Below are 25712 nucleotides of genomic sequence, written 5' to 3'. Positions count from 1 at the left end.
AAAAGAGGGCTGATGATTTGTTAGTGTATTGGGGCATCCTACAGTTCTTGAGTTGGGAAATTCACTCCAAAGGGTGGATGAGCCCAAAGTGTGGACTACGTATGGAACCTGACGGTGCAAAGAACGAAGACTTAGCAAAGTACGTTTACTTACAGGAAAATTACTCTTGTTCTAACTGACCAACTTTGAAATAAGCAATGACAAATTACCTGCCATTTGCCTCAATTAGGCGAGGTCAGTAAATAAATAAAATCATATCACTGACTACAAATATATTATTTATAAATTCCAAAATTGTTCACATGTGAACATTACTTATCTTAAACAATCTTTGGCAACCGTCACAAAAATGTTTACCCTGTTAGTATTTTGGTTTTGTTTAGCAGTTTATAATATATTTCTTTTAATTTTTTACAATAACAATTACACTCTAAGCATCTTATGAGGTAAAAAACGAACACTACACATAATTGTAACTAGAATTGTTATAAAGCCAAAGAATTTTCTTCTTCAAGGACCAGTATTGTATATAATTCCTTGTTACAATGCATTCCTTTTGAAATGAGAAGCCCACAAAAATAATCTTAACAACACTCTTTTTTACTTTACAATAACTTAAAAAAGTTTATTTCTTTTGTTATTTAACAGTCAATTGTTCATTAACGTTTGCAAATGCATCACTTCTTCTTAACATGTATAGTTTTGTCTTCAAGCAGTCGATGAAGGTGAATCCATCACCAACGATGTAGGCAATTTGTATGGTGAGAGGCCGGTCTTTCGAACTCCTGTATGTTTGCATGGCGTACTCTAGAAAATAATGTCAAATTATAAGCACATAAATCCTTACTAAAACCTGGATTTTTATTGCAGTAACATGTTAGGTTGCAAACTAGTTTGGTTAGTAGGCAGTGTCGGCCAGCCGTTCTTCCATAATGTAGCAAGAGTAACATAAATTATAGGGGTTCTGATGGGCCGTACCCCTAATGTCTTTGCAAAACCCATAGCATAGTCGTTGCGAAGGTAGACTTTACTTGCTACTCGCTTCAGTAAGTTTGCATTCTAACCTATTAATGCATAAAAATCCGGGATCTAATCATTACAGTTAGAGATATCTGTTCGATTGCACAACTGACACATACGATCATATTTCGAACTAAAATCGTGTGTAATGTTTATTAAAATGCACGTTTTAAATATAGGGTGTTTTTTAAAACCCGACAGCGGTAGTTGTGTGATAGTGGTAGTGGTATACAGGGTGTCTCAGGAGGAATGGACAATATTCAGCGATATGACAGGAACGATGATTTGAAGCGAAAAACTTCCTAAGGAGATTGCCCTATTCCGAAAACATTTAATGCACATTCATGTCTTAACCACCGAACCTCTTTGAAGTTTAATTCTAGCCCAACCTACCTCGTTTATTTCAACCTCTTTACTCGGGATGCCTTTACGCCATTAAATAAGGCCATCTATCGCACAACTGTCCATGATGCATTGTGAGTGAAATAGTGCGAGGGATTGAGAGTGTATCAGACAAAAGCATCGGTTAACTGTGCTTGTGGACGCTCTCAATAAAATGCCATTCATCTACACCAATGAAGAATATGCAGATATGGTATGTTTACAGCTTCTGTGATGGAAGTGCTCCTGCTGCTGTCGGGGAATACTATCGGTGATTTCCGACACGTCGAATTCCTGATCGTAGAATGTTTACCAGATTTTTCAGCACATTGCGTAAAACAGGAATTCTTCCAAGTTCCCATTTATCTTTCGAATGTGTAGTTCAACAACCTGTGCAGGAATAGTGACACATTGTTGAAATGTGTGCAGCATTGTCTTACACAACCTGCACACGGCGACTTTCTGCACGTACCAATGTTCCACGAACATTGCATGCAGAAAACTTGAACCCATTTGAAAACATCAACGAGGTTGGGTGGATAAGAAACATACGTGTGCGGCACTAGCACGAAAGCAAATGTACATTAAATGTGTTCTATCCTGGAAACCATTCGGAATAAGGAATATGTCCATATGAAGTGTTTTGCTTCAAATGATCCTTCCTGTCATATTCCTGAATATTGACCATTCCTCCTGTGTATATCTAGTGAATTCCATTTAGATTCCTTGGACTCGTTGTCGAACCACAAAATTCATACCATTTTATACTATATAATTCTAGATGTGGAGTGTGTGAGACACAAATTTATATCACCTGGGATCATCCCACAAATTACAATTACAAATAGCACTTCCGCACTACTGCATTTCACGATACAAAATGCAGTCAATTTAATCACAAATTTGATTACAAAGTAGTGGAAACTCCTTCACATTTCCTAAATTTGGCTTTGGTGATAACTATTATTTTAAGAGGAAGTACACTGGCAATCATCTTCCCTTAATACTAATCAGAGCAAAACATGGAGAGTGTGCGACACTTCAAAGAATGAAGGAATCGGTTAAAGAAAGAGAAGGTCCAAAAAGGGCCTGAGTAGGAAAGGCTCCCCAGGCCTTGCAAACTGAATACCTTCGGGGTCGGAAGAGAACTCGAGCTGACCAAAAGAGGTCAGACTACAGTTTACATAATTATTCAAAAATGCGTTCTTTGTTAAAACGTCTCACCGAGTTCAATATTTTATCACCCCGAGGGAGCTGGCGTTTGGTTTGGATAGAACAAACTACCATTTACAGTTCATTGACCCATACGTCACTTGCTGCTCTTGGTGTAAGATAAAGGTAAGTTTTAATGAAGTTGCGAACTCTGACAATTGTCACTTTGAAAATTACAGCTTCCATTTCCTATTGATCATCTTCCTATTGGAAGGCCGATGCATTTCGAAAACTTTTCATCGTTCCGTTGTGTACAAAATTGAGCTCCAGAATTGAACACTGTTTGAAGTTTCCAATTATATCAACATTTTTTTTCCAGATTCAAAATACAATGAATTCGACGTTGAATAAGAAGAGTCAGATTTTCTTGAAGAATGTGAGGGTCCAACTTGAATAGGAGTTAGTTACCCTTTATCACGGGGTGTACCCTAATCTATTAATTAGTATACGTCGAGATAGTAGACGCAAAGTTATACAGTCTGTTGCATCTGTGCAGTGCCACATTCATTCACCACACCTCAGGCGCAATATACCGCTGCTGAGGGAAACAGAAATGATTCAGGCATCACATCTTTCGCCACTCCACCATGAGTTCTGCCATGCGTTGTGTCATGATGATTTCAAACGAGGAGACAGCCAGTGTATTGTCAGCACAATGATCGCTGATGGGTTTGATTTCTATCAAAGCTGGAAGGATGAGTAATCCACAAAGACATTGCTAATACATGCGCACTCATTCGATCCTATAAATAAATCAAGGATTCTCTCCTTGCAAGGAAGCTTTGTCGCCGCCTCAACTGTCTTAGGACCATACACAACATGTGCAGGACTGAATCAGCTCAGCAGCTTGCGGCTGTGGTGTGGAGGGGCAGGCTATACAACACCTCATTCAGCGCTACCCTCTCCTTTCGTATCTTGGAAGCTCTAACGACTTGTTCACCCTCACCTCCTACGCTATTAGAAGGTTGTAGAATGTGAAACTAAATATGTAATTCTTTTAAGCTGCTGCGTGCATCAACATACAATTAAACAAATTAATTTATTTACGAAAATAAAGAGACTTGGCTCATTACATGGTACTGAGCAATATGATGGGGTGTCAGTTATGCAATATTTAATTGTAAGAAGCAGTTCCGTGGGCTTAATTAATTTAATGGATATCTTTTTAAAACGTTCTGTGTCACTTCCACCCTATATTATGATATGCTGTTTAGCAACCTGTCTCATATTTGGCCTACGGAAGTACAAAAATAATAACTGTAAAGTTTTTTTAAACAAAGATACAATTACACCTTTCTATACATAAAGTGAAACCGAACATTGTGAAGAAAAATCATCATTTAATTAGAAGATTGCATGCGAATATTTTTCAGAACATGCGTGAGAAGTATAAAGAACACACGGTATAAAACACTCTTTTGTGCAGAACTTAATTTTTGTAATTTACCAAGCAGTACATACATATGCACATAAATGGCATGCATTCATGCGTATTAAATGATGTTTAAACATGCATACAGAGCGATGCGTATGTTAACATGCGTAGATGATATTACCCTACACAAACAAGCAGTAATTAGCTGAGGAATCAGTCGTGTTGGTTTTATGGAGTACGAGTACTTGTCTTCTGTTCATAGGGACGTGGGTTAGATGTTTAACAGGGTCGGGAATTTGAATTGCTTATAATTAGAGCCAGGATATTCATGTATATACGGGATGGTCGTAAAAAAACGTGAATCTGGTACACGTGAATCGTAATGAAATGTAATTTGAAAAAAATATCGATAAATCACGCCGTTTTCATTTTTAACCAATCAGCGGGCGACTTCAGATGTGCTCTGCGAGGTGGTGTTACTAAATCTAAACGTGGCTTAAGACCAGATTGAGAGTCATGGCGAGCAATCAGCACCAAATACAAAAACACAGTAATTATCTGCCGGTGTCACCTTTAGCGTACTTGTTACGGCGCGTCTCTGTCAGCTCGGAGCTCCATGTTCGAATCCCTCCCCTGGTAAAAGTTTTGTTTCTACTATTGGTGCTCTCCATTCAAGTGCAGATTTAGCAACACCAACTTAAAAAGCCTATTTGAATTGTGAGATATCTAATCAGTTTTTTTTCAAGTTATTTATCAGAATGAGCAACCCTCTAACGGTCATATACCTTGGTTGATATTGTTTCCGACCACCCTGTATAAGATATAATACCAATTTACCGAAGCGAGTAACAAGTATATTCTGGCCGGTACAACAGTTGTGTTATGAGATTTGCATAAAAGTAAGGGATACGGCATACTAAACCCCTAGCAGTTATGTTACCCACACAACATTACGGATGAGTGGGCTAGAAGGTAGTTCCTACCAGGCAAAATTGTTTGCGTTCTAACCTACCACTGGCTACACATCCGGGCTTATAATTAATTCCCCTGGCTCGGAGATTGAGCGTTTGTTCCCCCTCTTAAAACTCTCTTATTCGTATACGTACAAAACATGACACTACCAACTCCTATAGAAACACACAGTAGTTAATACATCCCTCCAAATATGGTTGGTGTCGGGAAGGGCATCCAGCTGTAAAACTTCACCGTATTCTCACTAAGTGCCTACTCCAACAAAAAAATCCTGTTTCCACTTTTTCTGCCGGGTCAGGAATGAAATGAAGCCTCAATCTAGTGGCGAGGATAGGAATTGTGCCGGCTGCCGAAGCCTGCCGCACTCCTCTGGGGCAATGATTAATGAATGGCAGATGAAATGAAACGATATTGGGGAGTTTTTCTGGAATGAAATATGACAGGGAAAACCGAAGTGCCTGGAGAGAAACCTGTCCCGCCTCCGCTTTGTCCAGCACAAATCTCACATGGAGTGACCGGGATTTGAACCACGGAACCCAGCGTTGAGAGGTCAGTGCGCTGCCGCCTGAGCCACGGAGGCTCGCCGACTGCAATAAATTGAAGAAAAATACCAACAAGAAGAAAACTTTATCCATAAAAAATAATTAAGTGGTTGTTAATCATCAGACCGAAGGTTAGCCGGTTCCCGAACAATATCTATGATCAAAGTAGTGCTGATGATTATTACTTTAATGGAAAGCACACTTCTCGTGTTGCGGGCACTTTATTATCTTCTTCATTCGATTCCATTAAATTCGCTACTTGCAGTGAAAAACTCGCACATGTATGCACAATACGATTAACCCATTCTGTTCTGGGGCTGAATATCTCAAACAAAAGTTCTGGTCTGGGCATTGTCAAGGCTTTAAAATTATATATTGTATATATTTAGAGACGTTTCAATGATTACTTTTTCCTTTGCTTTTTTTTTTTTTTGAAAATCTAGTAAATGAAATATGTTGTTTCTCCTCGGCTAGCAGTGGATATTTTAAAACTGTTTACATATTATACCATGTTTTGCTCATTTAAAAATCTAACGATCTACTATGTAACAATAGTTTTCTAAAATACTATTATAATTACCCTATTTTGATCATGTAACATGAGCATTGCAATTACAAAACAACAAAATTATGAATATGATATAAAAAGAATAGTTGTTCAATAATAACATTAGTAAAAATAACGAAAATTGTAGCTCTTATACCATTTTATTGATATATTTTTATGTGAAGACAGTAGCTCGGAAGATGACGTTTTTGAAAATACTCCGAGTGAAGATATTGAAGGTATGTAGCAGAGCCTCTCAACGCCCAAAATCTCACGCGTGCAAATTGAGGCGCAGAATTCCTGTACACAGTGCATCGGTCCCACTCGGCTCTGTTCGACCAACGCTTCGTCTCTGAGCTACTCGGCAAAGCTCGGCTCAACTCGGCTCGATTTGGAGCGCTACGGAACAAGCGAGGAAGAGGGAGACAGGCGTGGGATAAGAGAGAGAGAGAGAGAGCGCGGAATTGCTCCAAATCGAGGAGTGGGGGTCTACACTCTGGTCAACTAAGCGAAGTCGTCTTTTACACCGTGCACATTGCATGCACTATGAGAGGCCCCGGTATGTAGTAATAACGTCATGGACACGTGGAAATATTATTGAGATCAGAATATGAATTCGAAACTACTTCTTACATTTCATTATGATTAGCATTCGTTTTACAGCCTACCACCATTTTCCCGCGAATTTCATATTTGCGTGAATACTAAAAAATGTCTACATATTATAAAAATTTTGTTTTTTCTAGATACGAGGGATTATGATTACATAAAGTATCGAAAACATTTTCGTCCCGCACCTTTTGCCTCGAGAAGTCATGTTTTAAAACACATTGAGTGACAAAATATACTAATACACACTCGTCGAAAATATCGCAAATTCTCTGAATATACAAATATTACTACCATCCGTTGAAACACTCTGGTAACTAATACATGAAGAAACACGATGTACTGTAGCCACCAAAATGCGTGCATAGCTCGTTCCGCAATTTTTAGTGAATTGTCAGACCTTACTACGGGATAGGCTTGCAGCGTGACGTGAACGTCGTTGAAGCCGCTGTGAACTAGGCTCGCAACTAGACTGGAATGAGTTAAGTTACTGCGATTTCTGACGACAATGAAAAGCATGGTAACTGGAAGGAAGCAGTTGTTAAAATAAATAGAATAACTGTGTGAGTATGAATTTCGAAGACGACAGAGCGGCTACCGATTCTTTGTCCGCCCCCTAGTAGCCTTTTACAGCATGCAGAGGGTACATGGGGTTCCTTGACTCCACACACCAGGGAGGTAATAATAATAATAATAATAATAATAATAATAATAATAATAATAATAATAATAATAATAATAATAATAATAATAATTCGTAATAATAATAATAATTATTAATTACGAGTTGACGCCGTATAGAAGAAATGCCTTTCGGCGAGGATGGAGCCCATCTGCGATGAATGCCAATCCGGGGGAGGGAACGAAACACAGACCCCGAACTGTAGGAATTAACTTATGAAAAGTTAAAATCCCCGAACCCGGGACAGTCTAAAACAAAGACCATCGCACTAACCATTTAGCCATAAATCCAAACGAGAAACCTCGTGTTCTCATCCTGAGGTCGTGCAGATGTGTTTAGGCATACCCCCAATGGACCTGACCTCCATGTGCTATTTTAACGACATACCATCCTCCTGATATTCTTAATCTGTGGCTATACCTGGAATCGAACCCGGGCCCCCAAGAACGGCAGCTAGTAGCCCTAACTTTTACGCTACTGAGGCGAACAGTGGAGGTAAAGAGTTCCGATAAATCGAGAGGAAAATGATAGGCCGGCCCCGTGGTGTAGGGGTAGCGTGTCTGGCCCTTACCCCGAGGACCCGGGTTCGATTCCCGGCTCTGCCACGAAATTTGAAAAGTGGTACTAGGGCTGGAACGGAGCTTCGGGAGGTAAAATGAGTAGAAGTGGGTTCGATTTATACTTTCGCCATTTTGGAACTGGTTTTCCGCGGTTTCCGACTACTCCTCGAGGCAAATGCTGGGATGGTAGCTAACTTAAGGCCACGGCCACTTCCTTTCCCCTTCCTTGCCTGTCTCTTCCAATCCCCCCCCCCCAGAAGGCCACTGTTCAGCATAGCAGGTGAGGCCGCCTGGACGAGGTACTGGCCATTATCCCAGTTGTATCCCCCGACCCAATGTGTCACGCTCCAGAACACTGCCCTTGAGGAGGTAGAGGTGAGATCCCTCGCTGAGTCCGAGGGAAAAACCAACCCTGGAGGGTAAACAGATTAAGAGAAAGAAGAGAAAATGATAGGCCGGCTACGTGGTGTAGGGGTAGCTTGCCTGTCCCTTGCCCGGAGGACCCGGGTTTGATTCAAGGCCAGGCCAGGGATTTTTATGTGGATCTGAGGGCTGGTTCGAGGTCCACTCAGCCTACGTGATTAGCATAGGGGAGCTATCTGACGTTGAGATAGCGGCCCCGGCGTAGAAAGCCAAGAATAACGGTCGAGAGGAATCGTTGTGCTCAGCACACGACACTCCCGCGGTGTAGGGGGCAACGCGTCCGCCTGTCACCCGGCGGCCCCAGATTCGATTCCCGGCCGGGTCAGGGTTTTTTATTTATCATGATTACTATCCTTGGCTTTGGGACTGGGTGTTTGTGACGTCCTTAATTTTTCTCTCCTCACATACAACATTAAACACCACCGGCATTCCAATTACACGCAGGTTCATACACTGGTCGCAATGGTTACAAGTGTGTCGGAAAATTGATGATGCAGTAGTGTGATTACCTTCATTTCGCAACTGTATCGACAGGTGGTCATACATGAACAGGAAATTCTCTAGGAAAAAGCTTCCGAGATTTCCTTGGGGATTTCCTCTACCGATCCCTCTATGTCAACACACCAGTTCTCTGTTATTTATTTATTTATTTATTTATTTATTTATTTATTTATTTATTTATTTATTTATTTATTTATAAATATAAATAAAATATTGCATGGGAATACTTTCGCAGGAAAACGCGCAGACGAGGTGTATGGTAAAAGGTGTGGCTTTTGGAGAGAAGCGTCTATTTCCTCCAAAATCGAATTATTGAACTGGAAGTCTTCCCGAAAGATTTATACAAGTACTTAAGGATGGACCACGATACAATTTTACATCTCGTTTCATTGGTCACCCCTTAAAGGAATATACGGTTACGATGCAATCCATCCCCCCCTCCGCCTCGCGAAAGACTCATAGCACATTGAGGTTCTTGACTTCAAACACGCAGCAAGAGACTGAAAAATTCCGGCCTCAAGGCGGAAAAAGAATTGATTCTTGTTCGGGATTTTTGGGTCTGTCCCCACCTATCGCGGCTCAAGGACGTCGCCACACACGTTAGGGGATTCCTCGAGGCTTGGACACTGTTCAGTTCGAACCTTGAGGAAATCCCGCTCGTGTATGGCCGTCTCGTGTATGTTACAGCATGTGTGTTCTTTTTTGCTAGTTGCTTTACGTCGCACCGACACAGATACGTCTTACGGCGACGATGGGACAGGAAAGGGCTAGGACTGGGAAGGAAGCGGCCGTGGCCTTAAGGTACAGCCCCAGCATTTTCCTGGTATGAAAATGGAAAACCACGGAAAGCCATCTGCATGGCTGCCGACAGTGGGGTTCGAACCCACTTTCCCCCGAATACTGGATACTGGCCTCACTTAAGAGACTGCAGCTATCGAGCTCTGTGCATGTGTGTTTAAGAGCATCTAATATTTAACCAAGTACCAATATAGACGTGTTTCAAGACGTACTGAAAATCAATTTCCAAGCAAGTAAGAACTGTTTATTTCCATAAAGTGAAAGCAATGTGTTTATTGTGTATGTTCTTGGTGCGAGAAACAGCTGTGTTTCTGCACTGAGTTCTTTGTTATTTTGCTTTACGTCGCACCGACACAGATAGGTCTTATGGCGACGATGGGACAGGGAAGGGCCAGGAGTGGGAAGGAAGTGGCCGTGGCCTTAATTAAGGTACAGCCCCAGCATTTGCCTGGTGTGAAAATGGGAAACCACGGAAAACCATCTTCAGGGCTGCCGACAGTGGGGTTCGAACCCACGATCTCCCGAATACTGGATACTGGCCGCAATTAAGCGACTGCAGCTATCGAGCTCGGTGCACTGAGTTCTAACAATCACTTATCATGATCTGGAGTGAACATAAGAGTACGGTATTTTCCTTTTTATATAAATCTCCTAAGTTAGTTATTTGTTTTGTATATCATATTATCCTCATAATACAGAAATCTGCAGGTAAGAAATCAATAGTTATTACAATTACAACTGGTACGAAAGTAGATAAAAATCAGTTCCATATGTATACATAAACACGAGATATAGTTTTTTTCTGTAGTCCAGGTGTTTCAAAACAGTTTTTTATTTATTTTTACATTTCACAAACCCAAAGGGAAATACTAGAGAGGGCGAGAGAGAAGTGATTTATTACTAGAAATAATAAAATAGCAGCTTCCCAAATGCAAGGGTTGCCAACAAATCACAAAACAAACTAAAATCTACTGGAAAGTTTTGTAACTATTACATAATTAAAACCAAAGTGAAGAATTTCATTAAATTTATTATTAAATGTCTCTCCAGGCTCAGAATATAGTTATCAGATCAATATTTATGCAGGTATAAGTGGGCCCATACAATTCCCACTGGCCCAGCGACCATCATGTCACAGATGCTCTTCTGTGGGAAGTTGAACAGTTTTGAGAAAGGATGGCACTGCACTGTGTACCCTAAGCCTCGCCCCAGTAATCTCTATCTCCTCCAGACGGTACTTATTCTTATAGGAAGGCACTGGAGCAATATGAGCTTTTCCTACTACTAAATGTTTTCATTTATTCCCTGAAGGGGAAGGTGGGCCTCCTAGACGACAGGCGATTTTTATCGGAGGAGGAGATTTGCAGAGAAGGCGAAAGGGTTAATACTGTGAACCCTCCCGGCATCCGCATTAGTGCAGGAGAATGGAAAACCAGGGAAAAACATTCTCAGGAAAGACGACCGTGGGGACCAGCCCCTCTCCGTCGCCCGAAAACAGAGCTATCTCAGCGGCCACTTATTCGGACTGGCTTCCAACGTTGTCGAATCTGATTATCTGGTCAATTATGTAGCCTCTCCTGTTGTTGTTTTTGTTATTGTAAGCTTTTATATAAATACGCTTTGTGCTGCCGGTAGATGGTATACGAAGGGTGTTGAATAAAGCTTAAGACAAGTGTTCAACAACCTTGAACAGATGATTGTAGTGTCATCTAGCGGCTTGCTGCTGTACTGGTAAGTGTTCTCGATAGCCACCACGTGCTACATCTGACAAAGTTCAGTCCTAAAGTCCTAAATTGTTTGTCGCAATGAAGTTCTGTTGAAGAAGACTGCCTCAAGTTCTTTATAGAGCTCATGGTGAGTCTACAAAATCTCGTGCTGCGTGTTTCCGTTTACAAAGTTTTGAGATGCTAGGAGGTGAGAGGCCAAATACTGAGGTCACTATCAACAGTACGGCTGTGTGACCGTTAGAGAGGTCGCAAAACTGCTAGACATATCCGTAGGAAGCGTTCACACAATTTTAAACCATTTGAACATGGGAACTTCTTCACGACAAAGCGCGGCCTCTCGTGGCAACATCTGTTACGAACTTCTTATTAAAGAAAGCATCTTTACGGTCCCTCATCCACCCCGTATTCCCCTAATCTCGCCCCGTTCGACTTCTTGTATCCGACTGCCAAAAAGGACCTCAAGGGACGACGACTCCGAAAATGAAGCTGTTAAAACTTCAAAGGCAATTTTGAAAAAAATAGATTTGGGTTTGTCTTCCGGAATTGAGTGAAAATGTAGGGCTAGTGAATCTCACTTAATGGTGACTATATTGAAAGTGAAAAACTGTGATTTCATTGCTTTCTTTTACCGAGCTCGATAGCTGCAGTCGCTTAAATGCGGCCAGTATCCAGTATTCGGGAGATAGTAGGTTCGAACCCCACTGTTGGCAGCCCTGAAAATGGTTTTCCGTGGTTTCCTATTTTCACACCAGGCAAATGCTGGGGCTGTACCTTAATTAAGGCCACGGCCGCTTCCTTCCCACTCCTAGCCCTTTCCTGCCCCATCGTCGCCATAAGACCTATCTGTGTCTGTGCGACGTAAAGCAACTAGCAAAAAAAAAAAATTGCTTTCTTTTTGGTAATGAATTTTTCACAGGATAAATCTTCCCTCGTACCATAGGATATGTTCGTACACGTGAAATCCCTTCCTACGCAGTTCAACGGCAATTAAAAATCGGGTTCTATGGCAGTTTGGAACCCTCCAATACGGTACAAACATTAATTAACTTTGCCCTCTGAAACAAAATGTATACAGTTACCTATTTAAAAACATATATTCCTCTCTATCATCCACGTCCCAAATGATTTATTTCCCGTACAAACCTCTTTACGTTCGTACACGTTGGTGAAACTAGCATTTCTCCAACGCTGCTGTGACGTCATACTTGCAGACCTTTTTATGCTTTATCGGTGCTTTTTGCTATTGAAATCAACTTTACTTGTGTCACTGATGTGTGCTTTCCATTTTTTTGTGTACAGGCATCTGCCTGTTGTAACAATGAAAATTCATGTGTGACGTCATCAAAACTTATTGAATGACCCTCGTAATAACAAAGTTTTTGATTTTGAAAAAAAATGTTCACTATTTCTTTCATATACCCAATTTTCATCCGGATCCTAAGCAGGATATTCATGCACATTCCTTATTAGCCATAGGAACCACCCATTAGGATTCAGCTTTTGTTGCACAATCTGAGTGTCACAGTTGGTGCAAGTTGTTAGCTGAAGTCTTTTCAATTTTTATAGAATTCAGTTTATATTTCCATTCAACTTACAGGTATTCATTAACGGGTGTCTCCTTTAGAGGACATAAATAGTAATGTTTTGACAAGGTCTCTACATTATAGAAATCTCGCCGCCATTCACACAGTTTCAAATAATAATAACGGCTCATTCATACAACTCAAATGAATCAACGTGATCTATCTAAAATCCCCTTTCAGCTGTAATCACTGCCATTCCATCCCCGCCATACCCCACCCCACCTTAAAGAGCGAATTAACTCTGTCTTATCGTTGAGGAGAGAGGAAGGAGGGAGGAGATTTAGAGAAGGGAAGCCATTCAGATACTTCGCTCCTGCTCTTTTCACGGCGGATGAGTGGTTGGGCAGGTATGCTTTTCATCACGTATGAATGGCATAAAACGTAATCCTTTGAGATCACGTAACTGAGTCGACATACAGTACAATAGATCGAGCACGTTGATAATCTCAGGATATTATTGCCTTAAGGCAATTAATAATAATAATAATAATAATAATAATAATAATAATAATAATAATAATAATAATAATAATAATAATAATAATAATTGTACCGGTTGGTACACCTATACGCCGCACATTTGAATTCTCCGCCTTAAAGTACTCCTCTATAGCTGAAACTCTGAACTTTAAAACTGAATTAATTCAACCGTTCATCAGAAGATGTCACTGTATTAATTTCGAATTGTTTTTGTTTACTAATTATCAAGAAGTGTGGACATTCTCTCACAGATGTCTCTACCAAAAACTATGATCATGCACCCTGGTGCGAAGTGAAGGATTTTTTCTTGAAGATATTTTGTGTTCATAAGTTTGTTCTTTACTAAATGTTGTTCTTTCATTTGTGGGTTGGCAATATTAATCTCTCCACCAGTTTTGAAATAGCCAATCGTAAATTTCTGTCATTAATTTTCAGCCAATGGCGTCTTTCTTCCCCAATGTTGATGTGTAACTGTAAGCTACCCAATAAACAACTGTGGGTGTGTCTTAATCATTCATGAAAGGTCTCGAATCTTCCCCGAGAGTATAAAAACTGCTGATTTTCCTGGCTCTCGGCCACTCGTACAACATCTAGCTTAGTGTATGGAAGTATAGTAGGAGGCGGGAAGCGCCTCTTTCATCCGCCACCAGCTCTTCTACATGGTAATGGCCTTGTAACATCTTTATTTCTTGCTAGCTCAGCAGTTTAGCCTTCGCGGAAGGTCCGAAACTTTTTAAATATAACCTACCTTTCAAAAAATGTAACTTAGTGCCGGCTTATGTAAAAGGTTCTTATTACTTTAACTGTAAATCGGGGATAGAAAGTGCTCTACCCTCTCGAGCTTCCCTTCATTTTGAGTTTAGGCGACTACGTTTTCATAACCGATTTTCTACTCTTAATGTATTAACATTTTCTTATACGAGTCACCTCCCTAGTTTGGGAATAGCCCCTGTGTCATCGGCCTAGTGCCCCTTAGGTTTTATAAGGTTTCATGTAGGAGCGCAAGCTACGCCTCCATTCATATTGGTATTTTGGGCCATTTAATCAACCTATTACTTTTCTTTTAAGGCCCTGTAGGCTGGGTATGAGATACCCCTGTTTAATTCTTGTAAGTTGCGCCTCGAAGGCAAGTGATTGTAAAGCATTGTATTGCCTTAATAGGCTTGAAAGATTGAGAGCCGGTCAGCTCTTTATGGTGTTTCAAAAGGTGCCTCTAGGAGGCTTGACATTACTAGGTGGGAGCAAGTAATGAGGGGTTTTCTGCCCTTTGGTAATTTGTGGTTGTGAGCTGAGGAATTATAAACTTGGGGCTCGAAGCCCTGAATCTGTAAAGATCCCTTAACTTGTGCTTTCTTTTTAAAGTTATAATCGTACCTGATTTTTCATTGTTATTTCACCTAGTGAAAATTTGTTAAATCTTGTTGTCTATGGAAAATATAACCTTTATTGAAATTTTAATTCATCTTTCGGACTTGTAGTTAGACCCATTCCAGCCCGCACCTTCTTTCACCTCTGCATTCCACGGATAACTCCGTAATAATAATAATAATAATAATAATAATAATAATAATAATAATAATAATAATAATAATAATAGAAATCTACAGGCCAATCACGGGGAAAATAAAATGGACAGGGAAATTCAAATATCTAGGAATGTGGATAGAACCTAATATTTTTGAGAATAAATAAATAAATAAATAAATAAATAAATAAATAAATAAATAAAATAAATAAATAAATAAATAAACATCCTTGTAAATCCCCTAAGGGCTATGGCCTCCTGTAATGCAGGGACAATGCTCAGTTGAACTTCTCAGGTGAGCAGGTCCTGAGGATCATTATTATATAGGTTACTAGCCGTTACCGGCAGCTTCGCTCGCGAGGATTTCATAATTTGATCAAATTAATCGTTCCTCGGTACTGCACGAAAGACATTACCTGAAAATACCTAAAGTACGGTACGTATAAAGAAACTCACCGAAAAATTTAGTTTCATTTTTCCCAGAATCTTCTTGTAAATCACGTTTGTGGTATTGCCTTTATGACCAGGCTACTGGCAGAGCTAACTCTGGAATATGAGACATGGAATGCTACATGTGAGAAGCGGTCCTCTCTCAAGTTCAAAACAAAATAAATATGTGTTTCTTTATGTCAAACCGCATTTCAAACACCAAATTTCACGTCTGTATCGTCTTCACTTCTTGAGATGTAAGTATCCTCACAAAAATAATTCAACTCTTTCTTCACTTCCTTTGTAGGGTATCGGGTGTTAATGATGTATTGGCATTCAGTGAGGTAAATGTGGATCATTTTGAAGTGCTGCAGTAGCTAGGTATTCAACCTGGAAGGAATGAACTGCAGGCTTTCCGAAATCTGGACATGATGCTAAAGCAGGTTTAGATGCAGGAAAATAGGAAACGAATTCCGTAAAGCTCCAAAGGTCTAGGAAGGGAGCCAGAAATGACATAATACCCGAGTGACATGAATTAAAATACTGTCAAATGAAAATCCATGTTTCGAAATGTTTTGAAAATAATTGCACTTTTTCAACAAGTTCTTTACCTGGAATTGTGAAATTATCTACAGTTATTACATAGCTGTAATGTTCCTGATTTTTCGATCTTGTATTTCTAATGGAAATTACCAAAACATATCTATTCGAATTTAAAAAAAATAGAAAATAAACTTTTGACTCGAGATTAAAACAAGTACATCAATGTATTTCAAAAGAATTTATCGAAAACTGCATAAAAGTTCAATCTCATAGAATTATTAGAGTATGAGGAGAGTGCAGTCAAAGTTCGTCAATTCAACATTGCCAGTATAGGACTTACAACCTCCCCTTAAAGCAATATTTTTTATATACTGGAAATTGATTTCCTTTTTAATAAACAACCAATTAGCGGGGTATTGGACAGTAAACTGCCGTTTCGCCTGTCCGAGCAGAGTGTTTGAGTTCAATATCACTGATCGTAAAGTAGGATAAGGAGAGGAATCGAATGAATTCTCCAAGAGAAAGCTTATATCTTGTGTGTGAAACAAGTGGGTGTTACAGAGATCGTCGCTAAAGCCATTACAGACTACAGCGTCGTAACCTAATAACGCTCGCGTTCCATACGAACTATCAGCTTTCTCGCACAGAGGTAAAGACCCTCTTTAAAGCTTTTAAGCAAGTTCAGTAAGCACGCTAAAAGGGATACATTTATCCTGGAAGGTCTACTAGTAATTGGGCATGCACAGGTAGTTCCTACGTTATGTATGTATATCTCATCATCATCATCATCATCATCATCCATTTATAAATTACATACTCTACTTCTTTGTCTTTCCACGAGTATTTGTCTTCAAAGGGTAGTGTAACATAACTAATCCTATGATCCAGACAATGGAATCGTGATAATGATACGATAATTAAAACTTCAAAATGTATCCACTGACTGAAATCTAAAACGAATAATGATGAAGAAATGACCATGAAAACAAAACAGTCAATGGATCCAATTCACAATGTCTTACTTTCATATATGATGTTTGTTGTCCGAAGGGGTCCAAAATCCAGGTCACCGGATCCTCATAATAGTAATCACTGGTAAAGCAGAATCATGGTGCTCCTCCTGTAGAGGTACTAATCACAGGTAACGCAGACCCATTCTGAACACAGTGAAATACACACGATGACACTTATGACAAACAACGTCCAGACCCGTAGTGTTCTTCGCATAATGGTACTGATCATCTACGTAATGTAGACCCATGGTTTTCCTCGCAAGTAACATCGCGCCATTGTGATCCATCCTATGAGATGGCACTAATCACAAGTATTCGCATGGTTCTAACGGCATCATCCCTTAGTTTCCCCTTTCAGTCACCTCTTACGAAAGGCAGGAGATACCGTGGGTTTATTCTTCGTCGACGTCTCCCACCCACATGAGGTGATGGGGGTAATGGAATCGTGTCTTTATTGACGAGTTCCTATATATGAGACCCGCCTGTATCTCACGTTAGAAGTCCATCAATCTAGTGATGGGACATTCGATTCATTTTACTGAATCGATTCATTTGATTCCGTTCACGTTACTGAATCGATACAGTGATCCGATTCACGGCTCATTGGTCACCGCTCCTACTGCATCAGTGTAGTATGTGCTGGTAAGACAGCAGCAACAGCATTCAGTGCTCGCAGCTGCCATCTGGTCTTCATACTATGAACTCCTTTCTTAGAAAAAATGCTAGTTACTCTAATACATCGAAGGTTTCCGGCAACGCAGGGTGAGAAAGGTTAGGATTATGAAGGTAGCAGCCATGGCCTGAATTAAGGTACAGAGCCAGCATTTCCTGGTGTGAAAATGGGGAAACTACGGAAAAACCATCTTAACAGCTGCCGACGGTGGGATTCGAACTCACCACCCCCCGAATGCAAACGCATAGCCACGCGATATTAACCGCACGACAACTCGCTCAGTCTTTTTTAAAAAGTATTTTTCTATCAGCTGAGGATTTTTTTAAATCGTCATATTTTGTATAGGCTACTCGAGATGTACAGTAGCCCGCTGGTTTTCTGATTCAACATACTGTTATTGCGTCTGTCCACATATGATTGAAGTCTTGTGCAACGATGTGACATATGAACTGAGAAAATACTGAGCCGTTCTTCCCAATATAAAACAGGTACTTTTGAGTGGTCATGAGCATGACTCATAGTCATAGGGCAGGCTAGAGTCGAGTTTGTCAAAAGTCAATTAAGTTATAATACTAAGATTCATTAAACTAATAAATAGTATAACCTAATAGCCTACCTACTTACTAGCTACTTCAGAATTATGTTATGACTACCTTTTTAACACTGCAAATAAATCCATCTATTATTTAAACCTCCCTGTAAGAAGAGGACAGTGAATGCAAATGGGTATTATTTTCAAATGAGCTGAGCTCGAGAGTCCATTATAGCATACGATTCTTTCAGTCTAGCATGTCTCACTGTATGTCTCGCTGCAGCGGAAGCTCGGCTCTCCGCGTGTCCAGTGAGCCGAAGGAGCCGTGTGTATCATGCGTCTCACTGAGCCGCGCTCGTTCACGATTCTTTCGATGTGCCATGATTCACTGTATGCCTCGCTGCAGCGGAAGCTCGGCTCTCCGCGTGTCCAGTGAGCCGAAGGAGCCGTGTGTATCTTGTGTCTCACTGAGCCGGCTCGTTCACGATTCTTTCGATGTGCCATGATACACTGCCTCGCTGCAGCGGAAGCTCGGCTCCCCGTCAACATCCAGTGAGTGCGCCACTCAGCACTGTCCGCTGGGAGTAAGCTGAATCGTGAGCCGTGAGCTCGCCTTTCCTGTGAATCGATTCACTCGGACACTTGAATGAATCGATACACTGCTTCGAATCATGCATTCAGTAGCCAACACTACATCAATCGAGGCAAATTCCCGGCACTCTAGCCCCCTTCGAAATGTAAAGCACCTGAAGTTATGTTAAACACACAACACCAAATCAAATCACACCAGCTACTATTACATTGAGTAATGGCCGTAAATGTTTTCTTTCTGTGAAAAGTAACTACGTTACTCTAGTTTCTGAATTCATTAATATCCAGCCAACAGTAATTGATCAATAAGACACCCCAGAGGTGCTCAGTAAGGAGATGATCTGGGTAAACTGAAAATAATGTGGATGCAAGTAAAAATATGATCAGTTTAATAATAAATAACGGGCACAGTTAAATAAAAATTTCAACCGATTTATTGAAAACAATTGCCGTTCATGACTAACTACGTTTATCAATACGAACGCTATTATAAGTTTATTAACTTAACCGTTGTGGTTGGACATTGTATTGGTTCGTGTTGTCTACAATCTCTTTTTTCTTTGCTAGTTGTTTTACGTCGCACCGACACAGATAGGTCTTACGGCGACGATGGGACAGGAAAGGGCTAGGAGTGGGAAGGAAGCGGCCGTGGCCTTAATTAAGGCACAGCCCCAGCATTTGCGTGGTGTGAAAATGGGAAACCACGGAAAACCAGTCTACAATCTCTACTCCAATAAATGCACTGTTACATTTGAAATCAGCCTTGTCTTCTTCAGCGGTTATGTTAAACTCGATGTTTGAATCAACATTAAATATGGCAAACAAATGGAGGGTTATAAATAAACATTCCTATTAATTCTAACAAATACGAGTATTTATCGGCTAACATCGGTCTTTAAGAAACTAACAATGAAAATTAGGCTGATTGAAAATTTTCAATGCTCGAGGTTAAAACAATAATGAAATGCTCGTTTAAAATGAAAAAAGTAATTAATTTAATTATTTTTTGTCAAAGATGTTACTTCTCAAAGAAGCAAAACTGCCACAATACTAATTTCCAATGATAATTTTAGATTGAAAAAGTTAACGACAATGTGCGGATGATAATAATAATAATAATAACGTTATTGGCTTTACCTCCTATTAAATACTTCTACGGTTCTTGGAGACGCCAAGGTGCCGAAATTTAGTCCAGCAGGAGTTCTTTCACGAGCCAATAAATCTACCGACACGAGGTTGATGTATCTGAGCACCTTCAAATACCACCGGACTGAGCCAGGACCGAACCTGCCAAGTTAAGGTGAGAAGGCCAGCGCCTCAGCCGTCTGAGCCACTCAGCCGGCAAGTGTGCGTGACAAGTATGAGTGCTGCAATGCCAACCAAGCGGATCTTCCTCTTCCAACATAAGAAGACAAAAGGGGCCTTGTTCAATGAGGTACAAAAGGATCTACAAGAGGTGGGCATCACACATGATGATATTCTGGAGAGCAACCCACTTCAGGAGAAACTTCAAGACCATAGGTGTTTCCAAGATAAACCGAAGCTGAAAACAAGGAAGGCGTGAACTGAAGAAAGAAAGAAAGAAAGAAAGAGAGAAAGAAAGAAAGCTAGAAAGAACCTAACAAAACTGGCAACGAATGGGGGATTAATGTGCAAGTGACAAAGCCCGGGTCCGCCTCTGTGATGTAGTGGTTAGCATGATTAGCTGCCACCCCCGGAGGTCCGGGTTCGATTCCCGGCTCTGCCACGAAATTTGAAAAGTGGTACGAGGGCTGGAACGGGGTCCACTCAGCCACGGGAGGTCAACTGAGTAGAGGTGGGTTCGATTCCCACCTCAGCCATCCTGGAAGTGGTTTTCCGTGGTTTCCCACTTCTCCTCCAGGCAAATGCCGGGATGGTACCTAACTTAAGGCCTCGGCCGCTTCCTTCCCTCTCCCTTGCCTGTCCCATCCAATCGCCCCGTCCCTCCACAAGCATAGCAGTTGAGGCCGCCTGGGCGAGGTACTGGTCATTATCCCCAGTTGTATCCCCCGACCCAAAGTCTGAAACTCTAGGACACTGCCCTTGAGGCGGTAGAGGTGAGATCCCTCGCTTAGTCCGAGGGAAAAACCGACCCTGGAGGATAAACAGATTAAGAAGAAGAAGACAAAGCCCGGAAAAGCAGATAGTCAAAATGACGTGGTCCTTAGTTGGCCGAAACGACATAATAATAATAATAATAATAATAATAATAATAATAATAATAATCTACGACGTTCGAAAAGCAAGCTTGTGGTTTTGCTTCACTGTTGATATTGTTTTCCCGAGCTATATATCTCTGGCCTTATGTTTAGTCCGAACCACAAAAGAATGCCACCTTCATTGGCCGGGATTGGAACCACGACCGTCTTGGTAAGAGGCCAGTGACACTATCACACGGTTATGATGTACTGTATATCGTTCGAGAAGCGTGAGTTACAGCTGAAAGTGATTTATTTCTTTATACCCGGATGTAATGCGACGTAAACCTACCTGAATGTGATCGAAGTACAGGGCAAGGAGTTAATGACAAGGGTAATATTATGTATCGATGGGAAATAAATTTCCTTTCGACAGGAATATACACAGTAAAGAAGCTCAAAGATAATTTATTGCTCGTAAAAGAAGGAAAACTAAAGAGAAGTCTCTGGAAGGAAATGCTCTGGTCATTTTCAGAGAGCTCGTCCATAACAAGCAACACTGAAATACTGTAGCCTCTTTTGAAAAGTAAGAAATTGAGCCGCACACGGAGTATGATGGTATCATGTATTTGCCAGAAAACAGCACTCTTCAGTGGCTCAGACGGTTAAGGCGCTGGCCTTCTAACCCCAACTTGGCAGGTTCGATCCTGGCTCATTCCGGTGGTATTTGAAGGTGCTCAAATACGACAGCCCCGTGTCGGTAGATTTACTGGCACGTAAAAAAACTACTGCGGGACTAAATTCCGGCACCTCGGCGTTTCCGAAGACCTTAAAAAGTAGTTAGTGGGGCGTAAAGCAAATATTATTATTATTATTATTATTATTATTATTATTATTATTATTATTATTATTATTATTATTATTATTATTATTAAACAGGACTGTTAAAAGTTCATCAAGATACAGGATGACAATAAATTCACGGATGTTTCTCTTTATAAATAAATAAGGTAATTTCTCGGTTTATGAAGCTTCTTTTATTGAACTAATCAACGATTTACCGCAATTACGGTTTGCCGCAATTGACAAAGTATAGCGTATCAGGAAACATCAATTTTTACCTTACAGAAATATAGCGGTAGTAGGGGGTCTACATTTCCCGTTTACGGTCGTTGGAACGAAGGTAGTAGGGTAGTTAATTCATGCTTCGCTAGTGAGCGTTACCTGTCCGACCGCTTTAGTTCGACAGTCTGAACGAGCGCACCACATTCGCAGTCACTACGACATTCGCTGCAATGCCATCATGGAACGGGAGTCCAAAGACAGGGAGAAAGTTAAACCTGAGAGGGAGCAATATGGATTACTAAATTAAAAAAGGATGAAGAGCGAAGTGTGGGGATACTTCTTACTAGTAACAACAATTTTTTAATTTTTTTTTTTTTTTTGCTTGTTGCTGTACGTCGCACCGGGAGAGGGAAGGCCTAGGAATGGGAAGGAAGCGGCCGTGGCCTTAATTAAGGTACAACATTTGCCTGGTGTGAATTTGGGAAACCACGGAAAGACCATCTTCAGGGCTGCCGACAGTGGGGTTCGAACCCACTATCTCCCGGATGCGAGCTCATAGCTGCGCGCGCCTAACCGCACGGCCAACTCGCCCGGTACTAGTAACAACTACGAATGGTCTACTTGCAGGATCTGCGCCATGTAAATGCTGTGCTTCCTTATTGCCGTTTGCTTCCACTACCTCACATTTATGAAAACAGACATGTGTAAAGTGCGGCCGAATACACTGTAGTATCACAGGATAGCAAACAAAACATTAGCCTACACAAAAGTGCGTCAAAATGTGTGCAACAGAGCTCCGCCCCTTTATGGTTGTTTCGGGAAGAGCTTGCTAGATATAAGTATGTCAAAAACGAGTTAATGTCGGCGCAGACTATGGACGAATAAACGTTGCGATATTCTTACGGCCGTGCTCGTAGAGGCGCGCGGCTGTGAGCTTGCATCCGGGAGATAGTAGGTTCGAATCCCACTCTCGGCAACCCTGAAGATGGTTTTCCGTGGTTTCCCATTTTCACACCAGGCAAATGCTGGGGCTGTACCTTAATTAAGGCCATGGCTGCTTCCTTCCAACTCCTAGGCCTTTCCTATTCCATTGTCGCCATAAGACATATCTGTGTCGGTGCGACGTAAAGCCCCTAGCAAAAAAAAATATTCTTACGACAACAATTTATTTATAAAATAATAGCCTTTCTGACAACGATTCCCTTGCATAATGGAGAAATAACAGCACAGAATATCCAAAACTCACTCTGCTAGCGAAGAAAATATTGTCTATTCCAGCCTCCAATGCGGCAGTGAAAGAAATTTCAGTTAAGTAGGTAACTTTATTAGTGACAGAAAGAGTTCGCTTAACCAAAATGGAGTAAATGACTCACTCTTGATTCACCCTGTACTAAGACAGCACAACAATGATGAATGTGACGGTGTGAAGGACAGTACAAGTTTATGTTCCGCGTCTACTAACGTGACTGGCGATTTGGCCGTGCGGTTAGGGGCGCGTGGCTGTGAGCTTGCATCCGCGGGATAGTGGGTTTGAACCCCACTGTTGGCAACCCTGAAGATGGTTTTCCGTGGATTCCCATTTTCACACCAGGCAAATGTACCTTATTTAAGGCCACGGCCGCTTCTTTCCCAATCCTAGGCCTTTCCTACCCCTTCATCGCTATAAGACCTATCTGTGTCGGTGCGACGTAAAGCCAATTGCAAAAAAAAAAGAAACAAAAAACTAACGTGACAAATTGAGCTCACAGTGTTTATAGTAAGTTTGTAATTATATTGCTTTAATCCTTATTCCGTTAAAATACACTCATGTTCATAACAACCACAACACCTTGAAATACTAGAGATGGGAAGTTCAATATTCACAGGACATGTGCATCCGTATGTTCTGAAGAAATGGTTAGCATTTGAAACATGTCAGCCCTCAGGTTCAAGGCCCAAATCGATATCTCGACGCACCACCATCGACTGGTAAAATGTGCTTACGGCTCTCGTTGTCGCTATAAACCAAAGGTAATGGAGCAGGGTGACTTGAGCAGACGTGCAGAATGTCTCGCAGACGTACGCGCGAACCGTATCAACAAATGAGTGAGTTTGAAAGAGGGCACAATATTGGCATGAGAAAACGTGATAAATCCATCTGGGAAATTGCTGCTCGTGTGGGAGGAAGTGTGTCGGCAGTGCAGCGTGTGTACAGAATGGTTCACAGGCCGTGTCCGGTGACTGGAAAGTGAGACCATAGAGACGATTGCTGAGACATCGAACGTTCCGAGTTGTGACTAGGGACTGTGCTGCGGGCGTGAAAATATAGCATACGCTTCACACAAAAGAAGACCGTCCTCCCTAGCCAGTAGCAGAATGCCCATGGAGGATCCAGAGCCTACCAGGCAACAGGACAAATAATGAACCTAGGTGACTGAAATGCGATTCTGGATGACATACTAATGCACATGTTCTGTGAATATGAAGTTTGTATCTCTAGTTTTTCAAGGTGTTCTGTTTATTTTTAATGAACATTAGTATATTTTCAAGAGGTCCAAGGTTTTATAGTCAGCCACTGGCCTTTCCTCGCTCCTTTAAAATTTGTTCGTCGTGGCTTCCTTTGTACTGTCCATAAGCGTATCAGCCACTTTACCTCAGACCACACGCTGTTATCAACCCGCTCAAAGTCGACCATATGAGGTTCGAATGGGCGTGAGCCAACAAAGAACTTTTTTTACTTTTTTTTCACAAGTTGCTTCACGTCGCAGCGACACAGACAGGCCTCATGGCGATGATGGGATAGGAAATGGCTAGGAATGGGAAGGAAGCAACTATGGCCTTAATTAAGGTACAGCCTGGTGTGAAAATGGGGAACCACGGAAAACCATCTTCAGGGCTGCCGACAGTGCGGTTCGAACCCACTATCTCCCGAATACCGGATACTGGCCGCAATTAAGAGCAATGCTTTCATAGGCAGCTTAACCTTTGTTCAGATTTCCATGTACAAGACAGGTAAAGTGCCACGAACCACAACCATCAGGCCGATAATCTCTACTTCAATCAGCCGATATTTATTTTTGTAGAACGGTATTGTAGGTGCGTAATTGTTCTGTTTCTCAAGGTGGACTTCAGTAGGCTGGCCGATATAGTGCTCGAATCGGATGGTCGGATCGATAATGCAGACTTTCTTGTCATCTCTAAAGGCAATTATGTCATTTCGTCTTGTACTGCCTGTCATGGAAGATCTTATATCTGGAGAAAACATTGTGATAATTCCGATTGGTCCTGACCATTTCATTTCGTAAAGGTGATCAGAATAAAACACCGCGAAGCAGGAAAAATCTGAAAATAGACTAAGTAAATTTCACAAAATCGATGGCTATGAAACAGTGCCGGACTGAGTAGCTCAGACGGCGGAGTGCTGGCCTTCTGAGTCCAACTTAACAGGTTCGAAATTGTCTCATTTCGGGAGTACTTGAAGGTGCTAAAATATATCAGCCTTGCTTGGTAGATTTACTGGCACGTAAAAGAACTCCTGCTGGACAATATTCCGGCACCTCGGCTTTTCCTAAAACCGTAAAAGTAGTTAGTGGGACGTAAAAAACATTTTAATTATTATTATTATTATTATTATTATTATTATTATTATTATTAAAAGGAAGTCCGACTCTTTGGCTGCCGGTTTCGACTTTCGGCCGGGTTGGGGATTTTAATCGCTTCTGATTAATTATTATACTGGCTCGAGGACTGGGTGTTTGTGCTTGTCCTAACACTCTGCCCTTCACATTGAG

The 25712-nt window shown here is 41.1% G+C and overlaps 1 protein-coding gene across 1 annotated transcript in view; it reads right to left on the bottom strand.

The window, feature by feature from the left end:
* Positions 1-257: 257 nt before the first annotated feature.
* Positions 258-25712, bottom strand: part of LOC136884547 (uncharacterized) — an 856985-nt gene continuing 831530 nt past the window's right edge. Inside the window, exon 7 of the mRNA XM_067156801.2 lies at positions 258-807. The gene's annotated coding sequence lies outside the window, so the exon portion shown is untranslated. The remainder of the gene's footprint in view (positions 808-25712) is intronic.

Source organism: Anabrus simplex, chromosome 12 (genome assembly GCF_040414725.1).
Source record: "Anabrus simplex isolate iqAnaSimp1 chromosome 12, ASM4041472v1, whole genome shotgun sequence".
In the NCBI taxonomy this organism is placed as follows: domain Eukaryota; kingdom Metazoa; phylum Arthropoda; class Insecta; order Orthoptera; family Tettigoniidae; genus Anabrus; species Anabrus simplex.
The sequence above is the reverse complement of the archived record's forward strand: the minus strand, read 5'-3'. Positions and strand labels throughout refer to the sequence as shown.